An 18,009-nucleotide genomic window follows, 5' to 3' on the forward strand; every position below is an offset into this window, starting at 1 on the left:
TGATATATACAAAGTATAAACGAAATTACAGTACTAAAAAATTGCCAATCAGTATTTAAAATTTGCTTTCATCCCGTTTTATTAATGATGTTAAGGGAAATAACAGGTAGCTAAATTGCTATACCGAATTGATACTATTAAGAACATTTTTTTTTACAAAAGCCAGTTTTAGTTTTTTAAAAAGTTAATATTTAAATTTCTTTAAAAAAACAAACACACGTTTTTCCACTAGAAACTAGAAAATGAGTTTTAACTTTTATTTTGCATTGTCAAAAAAAAAAAATGAGCTTTAATTATGATTTACGAAGAAAAACATTAAAAAAAAACAACATAAAATAAACGGCTGTTTAATGTAATTTTGAGGGAGGGTTTTGGTAAAATGAGATGTGATATGTATCAACCATGACGGCAACAAAGGCAAAACAGGGTAATATTTAAAAAAAAAAAACGTTAGGACAAACTGCGGCCTCATATAAAACCTCCGTACAGAACCCGTAACAAAATGTACACTGATCTTAGTCAAAATGCTGAGAAGTGAAATGGTGCAATGAATCACTCGACTTCTGCGACCAGTGTAGTGTTTGCTTTAAATGAAAGTTTCAATAACTTAATTAAGGATTGTATTAACATAATGTCTGCCATATTGAACTATCACAAAACTTTATATTGAGCCACTTCTGACCCGCTCCCAACAAAGTTGTTACATATCTTACATAGTTAAATATTTTCTTTTTTAGCTCATTTAAAATGCGTCTAAATGATTAGGTACACTGTATTACAAACAAACAAAATTGTTATTTTGGTTTACCAATACACATACATATTTAAATATTTAACAATAACTGTAATTTAAAGTCCGAAAGTTTGCAAGGGAAGTAATTACCTACATAGTTGATACAGGTTCATTTAATGCATTGGAGACGAATGAAAGGAAACAATCTGTTTTATAGGCCTAAATACATGCTATAACAACTTTGTTCCTTATAATAAATACTATAACTATTGTGTTTGTGTCTTTGCATTATATTAAAATATATTTACCATTGCAGTGTTACATTCGCTTTCTGTTTTATACATTTAAAAGACAAGCGATGAAGTCAGCTTAGTCAATGGTCACCAGGTAATAAGCATCCGCATGTTGTTTTTACATCTTTTACTGTACCTAATCTCTCTCTCTTTTTTTTTTAAACAATAAAGTTCTGGTCATCCATTTACAACTTCAACAAGGACCATGTAATTCTATACCAACACACTCCCTTACCCTCATCCCCACCCATAAACTCACCAATTATAGCCAATCCCCACACATCTAAGACTTGTATAAAACTATCAAACACTTTCATCTACTTAAAATGTACTGTGTACACTACAATCACATGTATAGAGGGATATATTATTTTATTTTTTTTCTATTAAAAGAATACTCGTGTCCGGTACATTAACGGTGCATTAATGTATTATAATAATAATAATACTGGTATATAGTCGTAAGGCTTTTTCGTGTTCCTGATACGTGTTTCTGTTTATCTTACTAGTTGTGTCAGATAATCTCCATACACGACTTCACATTTCAATGTTTCACACTATTACTTAATTAATTTGTAATTAATTATGTCAACCACTCATGCTTTAGATGCGAACTCCACATTTGCATCTATTGTGTAAATAATGTAAGTCGCCAGTAACTTTTATAACGAGTTTAATTTCACATTCAGATTTTAAAGGTTACATGTCCTAAACATGTTAACTCAGTCCGATTTATTCTGCTTTAAATGTGTATAACAATAGCACAACAACCATATAGTGTGATATATTGTTTGTTTTTCTGTTACCTATATCGACCTTATATATAGTAGTGAATTTGCACAAATCAGACCCCACCTCCCCCACCCCAACACGACATACACACTTGCAATTTAAGCCAGAACAAAATTGTTATATTTTTGTAAAACTTAAATTGTATTTAAACTTTAGAGACCGTGTTTGAAGAATATCGATTTATTGTAAATAGTGTTTAACAATTATTACCCTTTATATTATCACTTTCAATAGGACAGACAACTTACATCTTATTCTAATGAAAAGCAAAACAAACCATTTACAACTATAATTTAGTGATATAAATATGTTGTTTTAATCTATTCCTAAAACATTTTAGTTATTTTTAAAACAATTAATGAAAAGTGTGGCTGTATTTTTGTTATTACTAAAATAATATAATTACAAAAAATAGAAGCAGTAAAAGTTTGTTATCTTGTTTTAAGACATTTGATTTTCGTGTAATGTATAGTCAATTTTTTCATATGATCGAAATCAAATTTTCCTGATGTCATACAGTCAACAATTATATACTAAAATTACTAGCAGCGTGTGAGTGTTTGTCGTTAATTAACTACACTATAATGTCTCGATGAGGTGTGTTGTGCCAATATCACTGTAACAACATCGCATTTTTGTTGATATGAAAATAAGGTCGTCGTAGTGGATTATTTCATTCAGGAACACAATGAACAGTGCCTTTTCACCTTAATCTTTATTTACATAGATCCATACGAAATAATGACGATACTCAACAGTAGAAAAAATGAATACTACAACCCCCCCCCCCCCCCTCCGCGATATAAACCTCCTGGACAAACCCCCCCCCCCCCTATTGAGGTTTATATAACCAAAAACCATAGATGACGAGAACAAAAATTAATAATTAAAAACAAAACAAATATTAGAAAAACCAGTGTTTTATTATTACTTAAAACATACTCTGTAGTGGCCAAGCTTCAAATGAGTTGTTTGATTTTGGCATATGGTCTTCTGCACGTGTGTGCATGTTGTACATTTCAAGTGGAAACATTGGTTGTCTCCGACCTCGACGTTGTGGTTTGCCAACATAGTAGTCCTCGAAACAGTCTGCAATCTACATTGCTTCTAGGGGAACATTTTCGAAAATATATTAAAGGCAGAACTAATGTGTTCATGGCCACAAAAGCCAACACAGGTAGCATTCTGAGCTTTAGAGTAAATTCGCTATAAATTTGGGAACGTTGTTGAAGAACAAAAACCTGCATTTTTCTGTATATGTTTTAGCTAAGATGGAGAAAACATCATTTTATCTCACAGTCTCACAATTATATGTTCATTTGGTTAGGGCCTTAGGGTAATGGATTAATTTATTACGGAGTACAATACACAAGATTACGCATTGTTCATGGAGTTTTAAAAGTGTGGATGTATTTAACGCATTAGTGTTTTTGGTAATTAAACACAATTTTAAAAAAATTAACGCAATTTGTTTTGCACGTTGAGTTGGCGTCATAAACACTCTTTATTCGATAGGCTAGCATACATGCTATAAAACAAAATGCCAAAAAAATGGCAGAAATAGTGCATGAGGTTTAACATCACATGTATATTTAAAAACTTTATCCGCAAACAAATAAATATCGCTCACTGTGTTTCTGTACAGCCAATCAACGTTTGCCTTACGAAAATGAAACATAGGGTTATAACTTTGCGTAAATAAAAAGAAATGTAGCCTTAATGTGTTTATGACTAGCTTAATGGATATAACATACAATAGTTTAAACATGTGTTTTTTGGTTAGCCGTGTACAGTGTTCTATGTATAGATGTCTAAATAAACTTTACTATTGACTGACTATGTATTGTGTGTCTGTTGTTCGCTTTATACAAGTCTACAGCAGTGGCGTAGCGAGGTCGGGTGTCACCCGGTGCGGCACTTAATGGTGTCACCCCTCCCAGAGGCATAGAGACCCTTCCCAGGGACAAACTTTCAAATTTTCGATTTGCACCCCCCCTCAAACTTTCGATTTGCACCCCCCCCTCGAGTTTTTGATTTGCACCCCCCCCCCTCAAACTTTCGATTTGCTCCCCCCCCCTCGAGTTTTTCTCTATATATTTTGCTATTTTTTGCCTTGGTGTCACCCCCCTAAATGTTTGTCACCCGGTGCGGTCCGCACCCCCCGCCCCCCCTCGCTACGCCCCTGGTCTACAGTAATGTGTTTACTTCTGGCTTTCTATGTCTTGTGTGTTTTTCTATTTTATTTTTTATGTTATTTTCAAATCACTAGACTAGGTGTGAGGGTATCAGAATCTCAAAGAATGTACAACCAACACGATTGAGGCTAGGTATCACAGTATCCTTTATTTATCTTCAAACGCGCCACCTAGTCCCACATCAACCTGTTTGCTTTCACTCCAACTTTCAATTGTCCTCCGCATTCATTCCTACACAACCCCTTTCTCTAGCTTACAACACAGCCACTGTCACCCTACCAGTCGCTTCCCTTGTACCCTCGTTCACTCCGTACAACAACATACACGTCAACACACCCGGCCTCGCGTCTCACTACATGATACATACACACACGCAGTGATCCGTTGCACGTATTCACCTTTCATACACATTACATCCCCACACTAGGCCTAAAGTTTACAGTTTTCTTTCTTCAAATATACGTTTGAAAGATTCAGTGAAATAAACACACATGTATGCTAAAACAATTTCACTTTCATTTTTAAATAAACGGTTAAAGGGATGCAACAATAGAAATACCGCGTAATTCGAGAAAGGATTGTTTTTTTCCCCTACTAATTACAAAATAGGCATTATATTAAATATTAAAACTAAGATAAATTCAAAATATAAATCACAATAGTTCATCTAAAATTACTGTTACAACTATTTTCACATGATAATGCACCTGTACACTACGTATGACTAAATTATATGGCTTAAAAAGTAACATAATTAAATATTAGTAGTACAGAGAGAGAAATAAATCTTAGCTGAAGCTTTGAAATATGTTTACGAAGACTTGTAAATCATAGGAAGAAAAGATAGAATAAACCAAAATGATTGCTTTCCATACACCTAACATGTCCGTAAGTAACACATGCTATATATATATATATATATATATATATATATATATATATATATATATATATATATATATATATATATATATGTAACTAGGGTGGGCCTAGTTACTAGTCACTATTGTTAAGAACGCAATAGTGCAGGTGTTGGACTGATAAGCCAACTGATAACGATCATAAAGCCACGGCGTAGTTTGGAAGGATACGACAAGCGCTGTCAACTTTGACACGACTTGGCTGACGTAACAGTGCAGATGTTATATTAATCGGACTGATGAGACAACTGCGTAGTAATCGGAAGGCGAGATATTCGGATTGAACATAACTATGATAGAACCGAATACGATTACGAATACGAAGGGGATATATAGGAAGGCGACGGCTGAGATCGCTCTCTCTCTCGATCAGTCAGTCAGTGAGGCAGTATCAAGTTGGTTATTGAACGGGTTAGCCGTATTGTGTTAATAAGGACGATAGACATGTGCATTCAGTTATGTGAAGACTAGTGATGACTGTTGGGGGTCAGTTGATTCAGACTATTATTGTGAAGCATTCCTTTTGATTCATTATATTATTGTGAAGCATTTCTTTGATTCATGTAATAAAAGGATCAATAGCGAACCTGCATCTTCGAGTATCTATACTGTGGTCGATGTTGTGTAGAATGAGTGGTTAGACTCCGTAACATTTGGCGTTGTCGAGCAGAAGATTCAATTAGACTCGTTAACATTTGGCACTACAGGCAAATAGTCTCGTTACATTTGGCGCTGCGGACAGGATGAATTCAACGAGACTTGCCGCTTTAGGCACCCATAGTCAACCTAGTTCATAACTGTGTCTCGTGTGTGTGTGAATTCGGACATTCAGGAACAGTGAAAATTGAGGAACGAGGAAAATTTTTCATACACACACGGTAAGAAAGGTATTTTCTTTTTTTACTCAAGGAATAAATATTATCATGTCTACACTGGACGAGAAGCAGACCCATATTGTGGTCCTGCCCAGTGAGTCCCACATCAACAAATTTTACGGGGACGGTGATCCAACTTTAACCAACAGGTTCAGTGAAGAGGTCAAAGCGGCCTGGGCCTCGAGATACATGTCACCAGAGGAAAGATTAAGACTGCTGATGGGCAGTATAGGAGAGACGGTTAGGGCAGAGGTCAAATGCCACGATAAAACCATCCAAGCAGATCCAGATAAGGTGCTGGATCTAATTATGGAGACCTTTGGGGAGAGACGGTCGGGATCGCAACTGCTATCGGGGTTCGTAGGCTTGAAGCAGAGAATGGCGGAGAGTGTGATGGAGTATTCACACCGAATGAACAGGGCCTTTGATTCGGTAAAGGGCAGAACACCTGACATTGATGTACGCCTACTGAGGGACCATTTCATCGAGGGGCTAGCAACCCCGATCTTAAGGAGAGAGTTGAAAGAGGAGGTCCACAAAGACCCGCAGTTGACCTTCCTTCAGGTCAGGAACTCAGCGATCCGCAGGTCCGAGGATGAGGACCAATCGAACTGTTCGGTAGACAAAGTCTCTGTGCCGGAACAGAAACAATCCCCACCCACAGGGACCGGCACGATGGAAACCATGATGGCTCAACTGTTGGCCCACCTGGATAAGGTTGACTAACGATTGGAGAGGTTAGAAAGCAGGTCAACAGCTGAGAGTCAGGGCAAAAACGGGACAAAACAGGGACGGGTTGGACAGCCGCGACCCGCCGGTCCATCGCTCCGGTGGACGGCTGACGGTCGACCAATTTGCTTGTCCTGTTCACAACCCGGACATATGGCACGGTACTGTCAGGGAAACGGTCGTCCTCTGTAAGGCAGGGTCAGGCTACAGAGGGGCGAGGTTATGGCCCGAGAAACAAAATGATGGGAGTCTGTCCCGAAATGATGATTACGATCGGGGACATCGCGGTGAAGGCAATTGTGGATACAGGCTCCCAGGTGACGACAATTACGGAAAATGTTTACACCAAATGGATGAAAGGAAAAGACCATAGGTTGAGGTCTGACACATGCATGCGCCTAACGGCAGCTAATGGACTAACCATTCCATACTGTGGTTATTTTCTGGCGGATGTCGTGGTGGCAGGACATAGGTTGAAGCAGGTTGGGGTGTTCGTTACGAAACACAACCTAGAGACAAATGTGTCAAATATACCTTGCCTGTTGGGCATGAATATTCTTGGCCAGTTGCCAGAATTTCTTACAAATATTGTCGGATCGACCACACCAGGTCGGGGATCCAAGTTGGCCAGGTTTGCCAAGTCCAGAGGAAGGATATCAGTCCCGGCAAACACGGTCAAGGCAATCACATTACAAATTGGTGACAGAAGCGTGAATGGTGATGTGATGATAGAACCATGTGGCGCCGCACTGAGGGCAGGCGTCGTGTTACTGCGGACATACACATCAGCGGAGAAGGGACTAGTTCAAGGATTAGTGGCAAATGTTTTGGATGAGGAAATTTTTATACCGCCTAACACTCTGGTAGGAGTACCACAGAACGTCGAGGTACAAAGGTCGGCACAGTGCATCGAACTGAGCAATACCAGCAGTAATGAAGTAACAATTAGGTCGGTCAATGTGACGGCCGAGGTGAAGAAAGAGGATGGCCGATCATATACATTCCCGGAAACTGAGGACCCAAAACTAAAGGGTTCCCAGAAAGAAGCGCAACGGAAAAAAGCGCAACGGAAAAAAGCGCAAAACAAAAAGCGCAACGGAATTAAGCGCACACGGAAAGAAGCGCAAAGAGAAAAAAGCGCACACGGAAAAAAGCGCAAAGAGAAAAAAGCGCAAAGAGAAAAAAGCGCAAAAAGAAAAAAGCGCACACAGAAAAAAGCGCAAACAGAAAAAAAGCGCACACGGAAAAAAGCGCAAAGAGAAAAAAGCACACACGGAAAAAAGCGCAAAGAGAAAAAAGCGCAACGAGAAAAAAGCGCAAAAAGAAAAAAGCGCACACAGAAAAAAGCGCAAACAGAAAAAAGCGCAAACGGAAAAAAGCGCAAACGGAAAAAAGCGCAAACAGAAAAAAGCGCAAACGGAAAAAAGCGCAAACAGAAAAAAGCGCACACAGAAAAAAGCGCAAACAGAAAAAAGCGCACACGGAAAAAAGCGCAAAGAGAAAAAAGCGCACACGGAAAAAAGCGCAAACGGAAAAAAGCGCAAACAGAAAAAACAACGAAAAATGTGCAAAAGAGAAATTTAGCACAAATACCTATATCGACTAGATGACACATTTATACATGACTGTTAGGGCTGCTGTAAGAGTGTCGTGTTTGATCACGTGATCTACTACCATTTAAAGCGTACCACTACCATGTGCATTCCCCTCACCACGATACAGGCGATAATTGCTTTACACAATGCCTATTATTTTCTTGGTCAATAATTATTCAACTACTATTCTCGTATAAATAAACATAAAACTATCCTTGATATCGACATTACACGAAGTATCTCACACATTCTCCCTAGTCCGAACTACCTAGCTTGCATACCATAACTACCAGTTCCTATGGCAAAACTTCACTTTCTTTCATCCGCGTCATCTAACATGCATTCGTCATATTTCTCGCAACAACATTCATTCGCACCAAAACACACATCATAACAACGATTTATTTACCATTATTTCATTATGACGCACCTACCTACCAACCTACCTATATATATATATATATATATATATATATATATATATATATATATATATATATATATATATATATATATATATATATATATATATATATATATATATATATATATGGGTAGGTGGGTAAGTGGGTGGGTAGGTAGGTTGTTAGGTGGGTATGTGGGTAGATGCATGTTAGATGACGCGGATGAAAGAGAGTGAAGTTTTGCCATAGGAGCGGGTAGTTATGGTATGCAAGCTAGGTAATTCGGACTAGGGAGAATGTGTGAGATACTTCGTGTAATGTCGATATCAAGGATAGTTTTATGTTTATTTATACGAGAATAGTAGTTGAATAATTATTGACCAAGAAAATAATAGGCATTGTGTAAAGCGATTATCGCCTGTATCGTGGTGAGGGGAATGCACATGGTAGTGGTACGCTTTAAATGGTAGTAGATCACGTGATCAAACACGACACTCTTACAGCAGCCCTAACAGTCATGTATAAATGTGTCATCTAGTCGATATAGGTATTTGTGCTAAATTTCTCTTTTGCACATTTTTCGTTGTTTTTTCTGTTTGCGCTTTTTTCCGTTTGCGCTTTTTTCCGTGTGCGCTTTTTTCTCTTTGCGCTTTTTTCCGTGTGCGCTTTTTTCTGTTTGCGCTTTTTTCTGTGTGCGCTTTTTTCTGTTTGCGCTTTTTTCCGTTTGCGCTTTTTTCTGTTTGCGCTTTTTTCCGTTTGCGCTTTTTTCCGTTTGCGCTTTTTTCTGTGTGCGCTTTTTTCTGTTTGCGCTTTTTTCCGTTTGCGCTTTTTTCTGTTTGCGTTTTTTTCCGTTTGCGCTTTTTTCTGTTTGCGCTTTTTTCTGTGTGCGCTTTTTTCTTTTTGCGCTTTTTTCTCTTTGCGCTTTTTTCCGTGTGCGCTTTTTTCTCTTTGAGTTTCTTTCCGTGTGCGCTTATTTCCGTTGCGCTTTTTGTTTTGCGCTTTTTTCCGTTGCGCTTTTTTCCGTTGCGGTTCTTTCCGGCCACCAACTAAAGGAATTGCTTAATAAGTACAGGGATATATTTGCCTCGTACGAGGGTGATTTGGGTTACACGGAAGTAATAAAACACCAGATACCCTTACTACAAGACAAGCCGGTGGCGCAACCTTATCGAAGATTACCACCAAGTCACTACTCGGCGGTGAAAGCACACCAGAACGATCTACTAAAAAAGGGAATTATTACAACCAGCACTAGCCCGTATGCGGCACCGATAGTAGTGGTAAAAAAGAAGTCGGGGGAGATAAGACTGTGTTGTGATTACCGGAAATTGAACAATATCACAAGAAGGGATGCATTCCCCTTGCCTCGTATTGATGAATGTCTTGATGCGTTGGGGGGAGCAAGATTTCTTTCTACCTTGGATTTGGCTAGCGGCTACCACCAAGTGGCCATGCACCCCAACGATCAACATAAGACTGCATTTATTTCTCCACTGGGACTGTACGAGTGGACCCGTATGCCGTTTGGTCTAACTAATGCGCCTGCTACATTCCAGCGAGTAATGCAGAGTGCTATGAGTGACTTTCTATTTCAAATAATGTTGGTGTACTTGGATGATATACTAGTTTACTCAAAAACTTGGGAGGACCATCTAAAAAGATTAGAACAAGTGTTTCTCCGTCTTAGGGAGATAGGAGTAAAGCTGAACCCAGACAAATGCTGCTTCGGTCTGAAATCGGTACATTTTTTGGGTTATGTGATTTCGTCGGATGGCATCGCCACTGACCCAGATAAAATTGCAGCTGTTAAAGAATGGAAACAGCCAACAACTACGGTAGAGGTCAGATCATTCTTGGGCTTTGCTTCATATTATAGAAAATGTGTGCTTGGTTTTGCAAAAATTGCCGCACCATTGCATGACTTGGTAAACAAAATGACAAAGAAACACAGTAAGGAGAAAAAGAAAGGTAAAACACAACTGATAGGTGAATTATGGACTGATGAATGCCTGAACTCGTTTAAGCTCTTGAAAAAGGCTTTGACAGAGACGCCGATATTAGGATACGCGGACTTTGACAAACCATTTCGGCTAGAAATTGACGCCAGCTCTAAAGGTCTGGGAGCTGTGCTATCACAACAACAAAAGCAAGGTTTCAGGGTTATTGCGTATGCCAGTCGAGCTCTGAAGGAATCAGAGAAGAACATGACAAATTACAGCGCCATGAAACTAGAACTTTTGACATTAAAATGGGCTGTGACTGAAAAATTCAGGGACTATCTATTAGGTGCTAAATGTGTGGTATACACTGACAATAACCCCTTGAGTCACCTAAAGACAGCAAAGTTGGGATCCATCGAACAGCGATGGGCAGCAGAATTGGCACTCTTTGACCTAGAGATAAAATATAGCCCGGCGCGGTCCAATGGCAATGCGGACGCCTTATCAAGGAATCCTTACGAGAGACCGGGTGAGGAGGAAGAAACGCTGACAGGAATATGTGAGGTCAGAGCGTCAACAGATATCCCTCACGGGGTGCAAGTGATGCAGAACGGACAGACCGGGGTGGAGCACATATCCACAGAGCCCGGACATATGGACATTAGTGATTTTAATTGACTTAATCACAAAGAGATAAGAGATGCCCAGAGAACGGATAGTGGCTTACAGCCGCTGTTGAAACACGTCCAGGAAGAAGGGAAAGAGAACAATTTGGTCGAGAAACAAAGAAAATACTGAGTCAGTGGGACCGTCTCAGTATAAAGGATGGTGTTCTCATGCGGAGAATTCATGACCAAATTGATGGAACAATACACCAGGTGGTGGTGCCCGGACAATTACGAGAAGAAGTGCTAAGGTTGGCACATGACAGGGCAGGACACCAGGGTCAGGACAGGACGCACAAAATATTACGACGGAGGTGTTACTGGCCCAATATGGAAATGGAGGTCAAACGCCATTGTGAGGCTTGTGTGAGGTGTCAGCATGCGAAAATGCCAGTTGTCAAAATGAGACAGCCATCAGGACACCTACTAGCGACAAAACCACTAGAGATTGTGGCTATGGACTTTACGTCGTTGGAGCAATCATCGGATGGGACGGAACATGTGTTGGTAATGACTGATGTATTCACCAAATGGACTGTGGCGGTGCCCACACGAGATCAGACTGCCAAAACAGTGGCAAAGGTCTTAATAGAACATTGGTTCATCAAATATGGCATACCAAGACAATTACACTCTGACCAAGGAAGGGCCTTCGAGTCAGAAGTAATTAACCAACTGTGCAGCCACTACGGGATCAACAAATCAAGAACAACCACATTTAATCCGAAAGGAAACGGACAGTGCGAGCGGTTCAACCGCAGCATGCATGATTTGCTGCGTACTCTAGAACCTGAACAGAAAAAACGTTGGCCTGATTTTCTCCCAGAGTTGGTATATCTATACAACTGCACCCCCCATGCCACAACCGGCTTTTCGCCACACATGTTACTGTTCGGACGGGAGGCTCGACTCCCTCTTGACTTGTTCCTAGGAAAAAAGGAGAGTATGACTGGCTCATACACCGCACTGGAATATGTGAATGAACATATGAGACGAATTAGAGAAATGTACAGGGTAGTACAGGAAAGACTAGAACATTAAGCACGGCGAAGGGAACCGCCGGTACAGACAAAGGACCCGCCACTCAAACTGAACGACAGGGTATTACTGCGTAGCCACCCATTAGGCAGAAACAAAATCCACGACCTCTGGGGACAGGAGATATGGCAAGTCGTGGAGATGCCTAAAGTAGCAGGTGGCCCCTTTAAGATAAGACCCATCGATCACACCAAACCGGATCGGTGGGCGAATATTGCTCAATTAAAGAAATATTGTCATAGTCAAGAAGAGCAGTTACACACAAGGAAACCCAAGACAATTAGGGAACCGGAAACTATAACGGAAATTCACATACCCATCCCGGAACCATGTCACCATCAACAGAACAACAGCGATACACAAGTGGAGGATAACGGCAACAAAGAGGATCCCGTTCCTCCCAGAAGCAGAGAGACAGTAGACCATCAGATAAGTGGTCCGCGGAGAAGTGTGAGAAACAGAAAGAATACGAAATTTTTCGTCAGCAACCATCAATTCTTTCATGGTCGCGCTGGTATGAGAACAGACTGTTCAAAAAGTCATAAAAGTGAACTGGTGAAGGCACCAAACGAAAAAGGTGGATGTGAATTCTAGAACTGCCTTGTGTCTGAGGAATATGATGTAGACACATTTGATATGTGAAATGGGGATAACTGTCAATCTTTTACGTATGTGACGACATTGACAGTGAATGGAACAGTAAATTTTTTTTACGATGGTGCGATTGACATTTAAGAAGTGCACCTACCAAGCGTTGTTTGTGGTTGAAAACACACAAAAAAAGGCGGCGGTGGATGTAACTAGGGTGGGCCTAGTTACTAGTCACTATTGTTAAGAACGCAATAGTGCAGGTGTTGGACTGATAAGCCAACTGATAACGATCATAAAGCCACGGCGTAGTTTGGAAGGATACGACAAGCGCTGTCAACTTTGACACGACTTGGCTGACGTAACAGTGCAGATGTTATATTAATCGGACTGATGAGACAACTGCGTAGTAATCGGAAGGCGAGATATTCGGATTGAACATAACTATGATAGAACCGAATACGATTACGAATACGAAGGGGATATATAGGAAGGCGACGGCTGAGATCGCTCTCTCTCTCTCGATCAGTCAGTCAGTGAGGCAGTATCAAGTTGGTTATTGAACGGGTTAGCCGTATTGTGTTAATAAGGACGATAGACATGTGCATTCAGTTATGTGAAGACTAGTGAGGACTGTTGGGGGTCAGTTGATTCAGACTATTATTGTGAAGCATTCCTTTTGATTCATTATATTATTGTGAAGCATTTCTTTGATTCATGTAATAAAAGGATCAATAGCGAACCTGCATCTTCGAGTATCTATACTGTGGTCGATGTTGTGTAGAATGAGTGGTTAGACTCCGTAACATTTGGCGTTGTCGAGCAGAAGATTCAATTAGACTCGTTAACATTTGGCACTACAGGCAAATAGTCTCGTTACATATACATATATATATGTATAGTAAATGCATTTAGACTTTTATATCCCACTCTCTCATCTTAAAGTTCAGGTCCCTGAGTCGAATCTGTAAAACGTCCATTAGTCCACCCATCTCAGACGGGTACCTGCCTAAGGTTAGAAAAAACTTGGGCCATAGGTAAGACCTCCGTAAAGAACCAATAACAAACATTTCATTTTGATTTTAGTCAAAAGGCCGAGAAGTGAAATGGTGCATACAGTCACTCGACTACTCCGACCATTGTGGTATCTAATATAAATTACACCTTCAATAACTTGATGAATGATTAAATCAACATAATGTCCGCCATATTGAACTCACAAACATTTTTATATTTAGCTACATCTGACCCGCTTCTAGCGTAACACATACGTATCTTACACGATTACATATTTTCTATTTTAATTAATTTTAAATGTGTGTATACGATTATTCGCACTGTATTGTACATATTTATTGGTATATGGTTTATTGTTTTATTTATTTATTTAGTTTACCAAGGCAGATAAGTATGTAACAATAATTTTCAATATTATTTAGTCAGTTTCCAAGGGAAATAACTCTCTATTTATTTAAAAAACTAAGTACATTCAATGAAACGGAAACAATTCAAATATCATAGATAAAACTGAAAAAAATTATACGTAGATATTTTATTTTCAAAAAACTAGTAACATTAATATCAATATATCTTTAAATTTGGTTTGAATAATATATGTATTTAAAAAACGACACCCTGTAGCGTTGTGCATTACACACATAGAACAATTACAATGAAGTTAAATTATTAATTGTTCCATATGCTTTACAATCGCTAAATGATTTTTTTTTTAAATCAAGCTTTTAAAAACGATATTACCCCGATAATACGCGCGACCCTAGAAGACAGAGGTTTCAGCGCATCAGATTTTAACAAAGCGTACATCACTCTAATCCCCAAACCTGACACAGACAGAACAAAAGTCCAGAACAATAGGCACATATCCCTACTGAACAGTGACTACAAAATCTTGACCAAAGCACTAGTAAGGAAAATAGAACCTTTCATAGACAGGATAATTCACAGAGACCAACAATACAGTATACCAGGCAGGAACATACAAAATCACAAACATCTTATAAGAGACATAGTATGTTACGCTACACAAAAGAACACTCAACTGGCAATCCTTAGCATAGACCAACAAAAAGCCTTTGATAGAGTAGATCACACATGGTTAATGAAAACAATAGATTCATACAATCTAGGACCCTATTTTAAATCATTGAACAACATCATTTACACAGAAGCTCAAAGCCACCTTTTGATCAACAATGCAGTCACCAAAGCTATACAAATAAAAAAGTCAGTTAGACAAGGCTGTCCGCTATCCCCATATATATATATATATATATATATATATATATATATATATATATATATATATATATATATATATATATATATATATATATATATATATATATATATTCAATAACTTGATCAATGTTTGTATCAACATAATGACTGTATATTGAACACACGCACAACTTTAAATTGAGCTACATTTGGCCATCTCTTTTGTATCACACATGGTAATATAATTTCTTCATTAGTTAATGTTAAATGTACCCATATGATTCGATACAATGTCGCATATTTTTAAAAAAACATGTTTTTTACTTTCTCGTATATACGTAGTATAGAGAAAGTATTGTAATCGTGCAAAAAAAAATCGAGATTTTTACAAATCTCGACGTTTTACACCTCACTGATACGGAAAAACATAATTTTGCAATCTTGTCCGTATGTCTGTGTGTGTGTGTGTCTGTGTGTCTGTGTGTATGTGTGTCTGTGTGTCTGTGTGTCCGTGTGTAAACACGATAACTTGAGTACCGTTACAGCTAGGCTAGTGAAATTTCATATATAAGTATTTTATCAAAATCGTAGATCCGTATCAACTTTTGATCGAATTCCGATAACCGAAAGTGGTACTTTTTCTACTTTGAATTTTTCAAAAGCCTATAACTTGAGTACTATTTCAGATAGATAAATGAAATTTGATATGTAAGTAAAAGAGCTAATTCTCTACCTTCTCTCAAATTTTGAGTAATTTCCGTTGACCGGAAGTACTTACTTACGCTATTTCCGATTTCTCAAAAAACGCATGTAAATTTATAAAGTACTATTAATATTGCGCACTTTTATGCGCTTTTTTATTTAGCGTTCACTTGGTGTGCATTTCTTTTTTCTACGAGATTATATTCTATTTTAAGAAATGTGAGTATTTAAAATGGATTAAAAATCATGTCTAGAAGTCTATATCCCGAGTTGCCATCCCCTGTAGTGTTATATTAGAATATTCGAGAAAGTTTAGGGGGGATCACTCCCGGTTTATTTATTTTCCAAGGCTGAAAAGTATTAATCAATATTTTTTTTTCTATTTGGTTATTATATAAGGGAAGTAATTACCTATTGAATAAACCTTTTTGATGAATCAATTTTAAACAAAAGAACAATAAATCAAAACTATTTGTGAAATTGGACAGAAAAACATAACTAAAGTGTCTCAAATATGATGTAAAAAATCATAGATGTGCGTTTGTTCTATGTTTGAAATATTACTGTTATTGCAAACATAAATGTAACAGCATTGTATTTTACTCATTTGAAAGACAAGCGAATATATCGTTCAATCAACGTTCCTTACCCTGCGCGAAGTTTTGTACTATTATCATTATTCACTTCAATTCTTTTTATTTTTTTTTGCAAGATTTCAGCCACCATGAAAGACAGTGGTGCTCAGGTTACATCATTATGATGACCAGCAAAAGATCAACAGGTTTGCACGAACCAATGCACGTCTTATGGATTTTAAAGAAGAGTTAGCAGCCAAAGAGAACGAGCTAGATAATTTAAAAGATGATGAGGAAGAGTTCATGCTGGCTGAGGGGGATGCTGAGGTTATTCCATATCAGATTGGGGAAGTTTTGGTAGAAATGAATGTTGAAGATGCTCAGTCTGCCCTAGAAAAAGCCAAGGAACTGTGCTTAGTAGAGATCGCGGCTCTGAAACAGAAGGCTGAAAACCAAAAGGAAACACTGAATGACCTAAAGACAGCACTTTATGCTAAATTTGGCACAAACATCAACCTAGACCTAGATGATGAGAGTTAAATTAGTATTAAAAATATTTAATTTATTATAATGTTATCATCATTTTGTAAACAAACTTTTATAAAATTATCATTAAAACTGAATGTGTGCACAGTTGTGTTATGTGGACGTTTTTAAAAATAGTGTTTAAGCTTACATATTTTATCATTACCGATTTAAATTGTAATTATTATTACAAAAAAGCATCATAGTCATGTGCTAGATTAAGTAATTGATTTTACTAATAAAATGCCATAGGCTACTTATCTCTTAAATAGTTTGGTACCTACGATAAATAATGCCGCTTTCATGTTTAATATTTAGTTATAAAATAGTGAATTTATTCAGGATTTGAAATTTTATTTACTTGACTTGTTAAAGTATGCCAACAGGGCACAACAAAAGCATGTAGGTTTAGTTTTTGTTGTATGAACCTCCAAAGTTCAATTTTCTGTTAGCCAATATAAATATTTATGTCTGCCAATTCTTTTATTATGGCAGTTTCGACACACTCACTTCAGCTCTTGAGAAGGAATGTTGCTTTTGAGTAAAATGCTATCTACAAATTATTTTTAAAATCCTCATTCTAATTTAAATTTAAGTTAATATTTGCTAAAAAAATTATTTTTAGTTACTTTTGATCAATAAAACAAGATTCCTGCTGATTGAAAAAAAAAGGAAAAAAAAAATGGCGCATGGATGATTCTTACCTAAATTTGAACACATCAAATTGTAGGCCTATGTGTAGGTATACACAATGACTAATACTTATTATACTAGAAAAGTCTACGGTACTTTCGTTTTGTTTCTATGTGAAACTGGTCATTGCATAGCGCCTAATGGAAATCGAATCGGGAGTTCCGATAAGTGAGTGCAGATGGCAGCTAACTGTACATACTCATAGTATGCCTAAACGGTAGATTTTCCAATGTAATACATAAATCATGTCTGATCATGTTATGCCGGGCCAGAAAAAAATAGAATAAACCAAATATTACTTTCCATACACATAACATTTCCGTTACAAATGTTATATACAGTAGATGTATTCAGACCTTTATATCCCACAATCGCTGAATCAAAATTCGGATCCCGAAGTCAAATCTGTAGGACATTCTAAAGACCTCCGTACAGAACCAATAACAAACACTACATGTTGATCTCAGTCATAGGCCGAGAAGTAAAATGGTGCATTCAGTCACTCGACT

The 18,009-nt window shown here is 37.9% G+C and overlaps 1 pseudogene; it reads left to right on the plus strand.

Moving 5' to 3' along the window:
- Positions 1 to 16,913, plus strand: part of LOC131930782 (prefoldin subunit 4-like) — a 32,022-nt pseudogene extending 15,109 nt beyond the window's left edge.
- Positions 16,914 to 18,009: the final 1,096 nt, after the last annotated feature.

Source organism: Physella acuta, unplaced genomic scaffold (genome assembly GCF_028476545.2).
Source record: "Physella acuta isolate Inbredline_101_S28 unplaced genomic scaffold, ASM2847654v3 ptg001845l, whole genome shotgun sequence".
Classification (NCBI taxonomy): Eukaryota; Metazoa; Mollusca; class Gastropoda; family Physidae; genus Physella; species Physella acuta.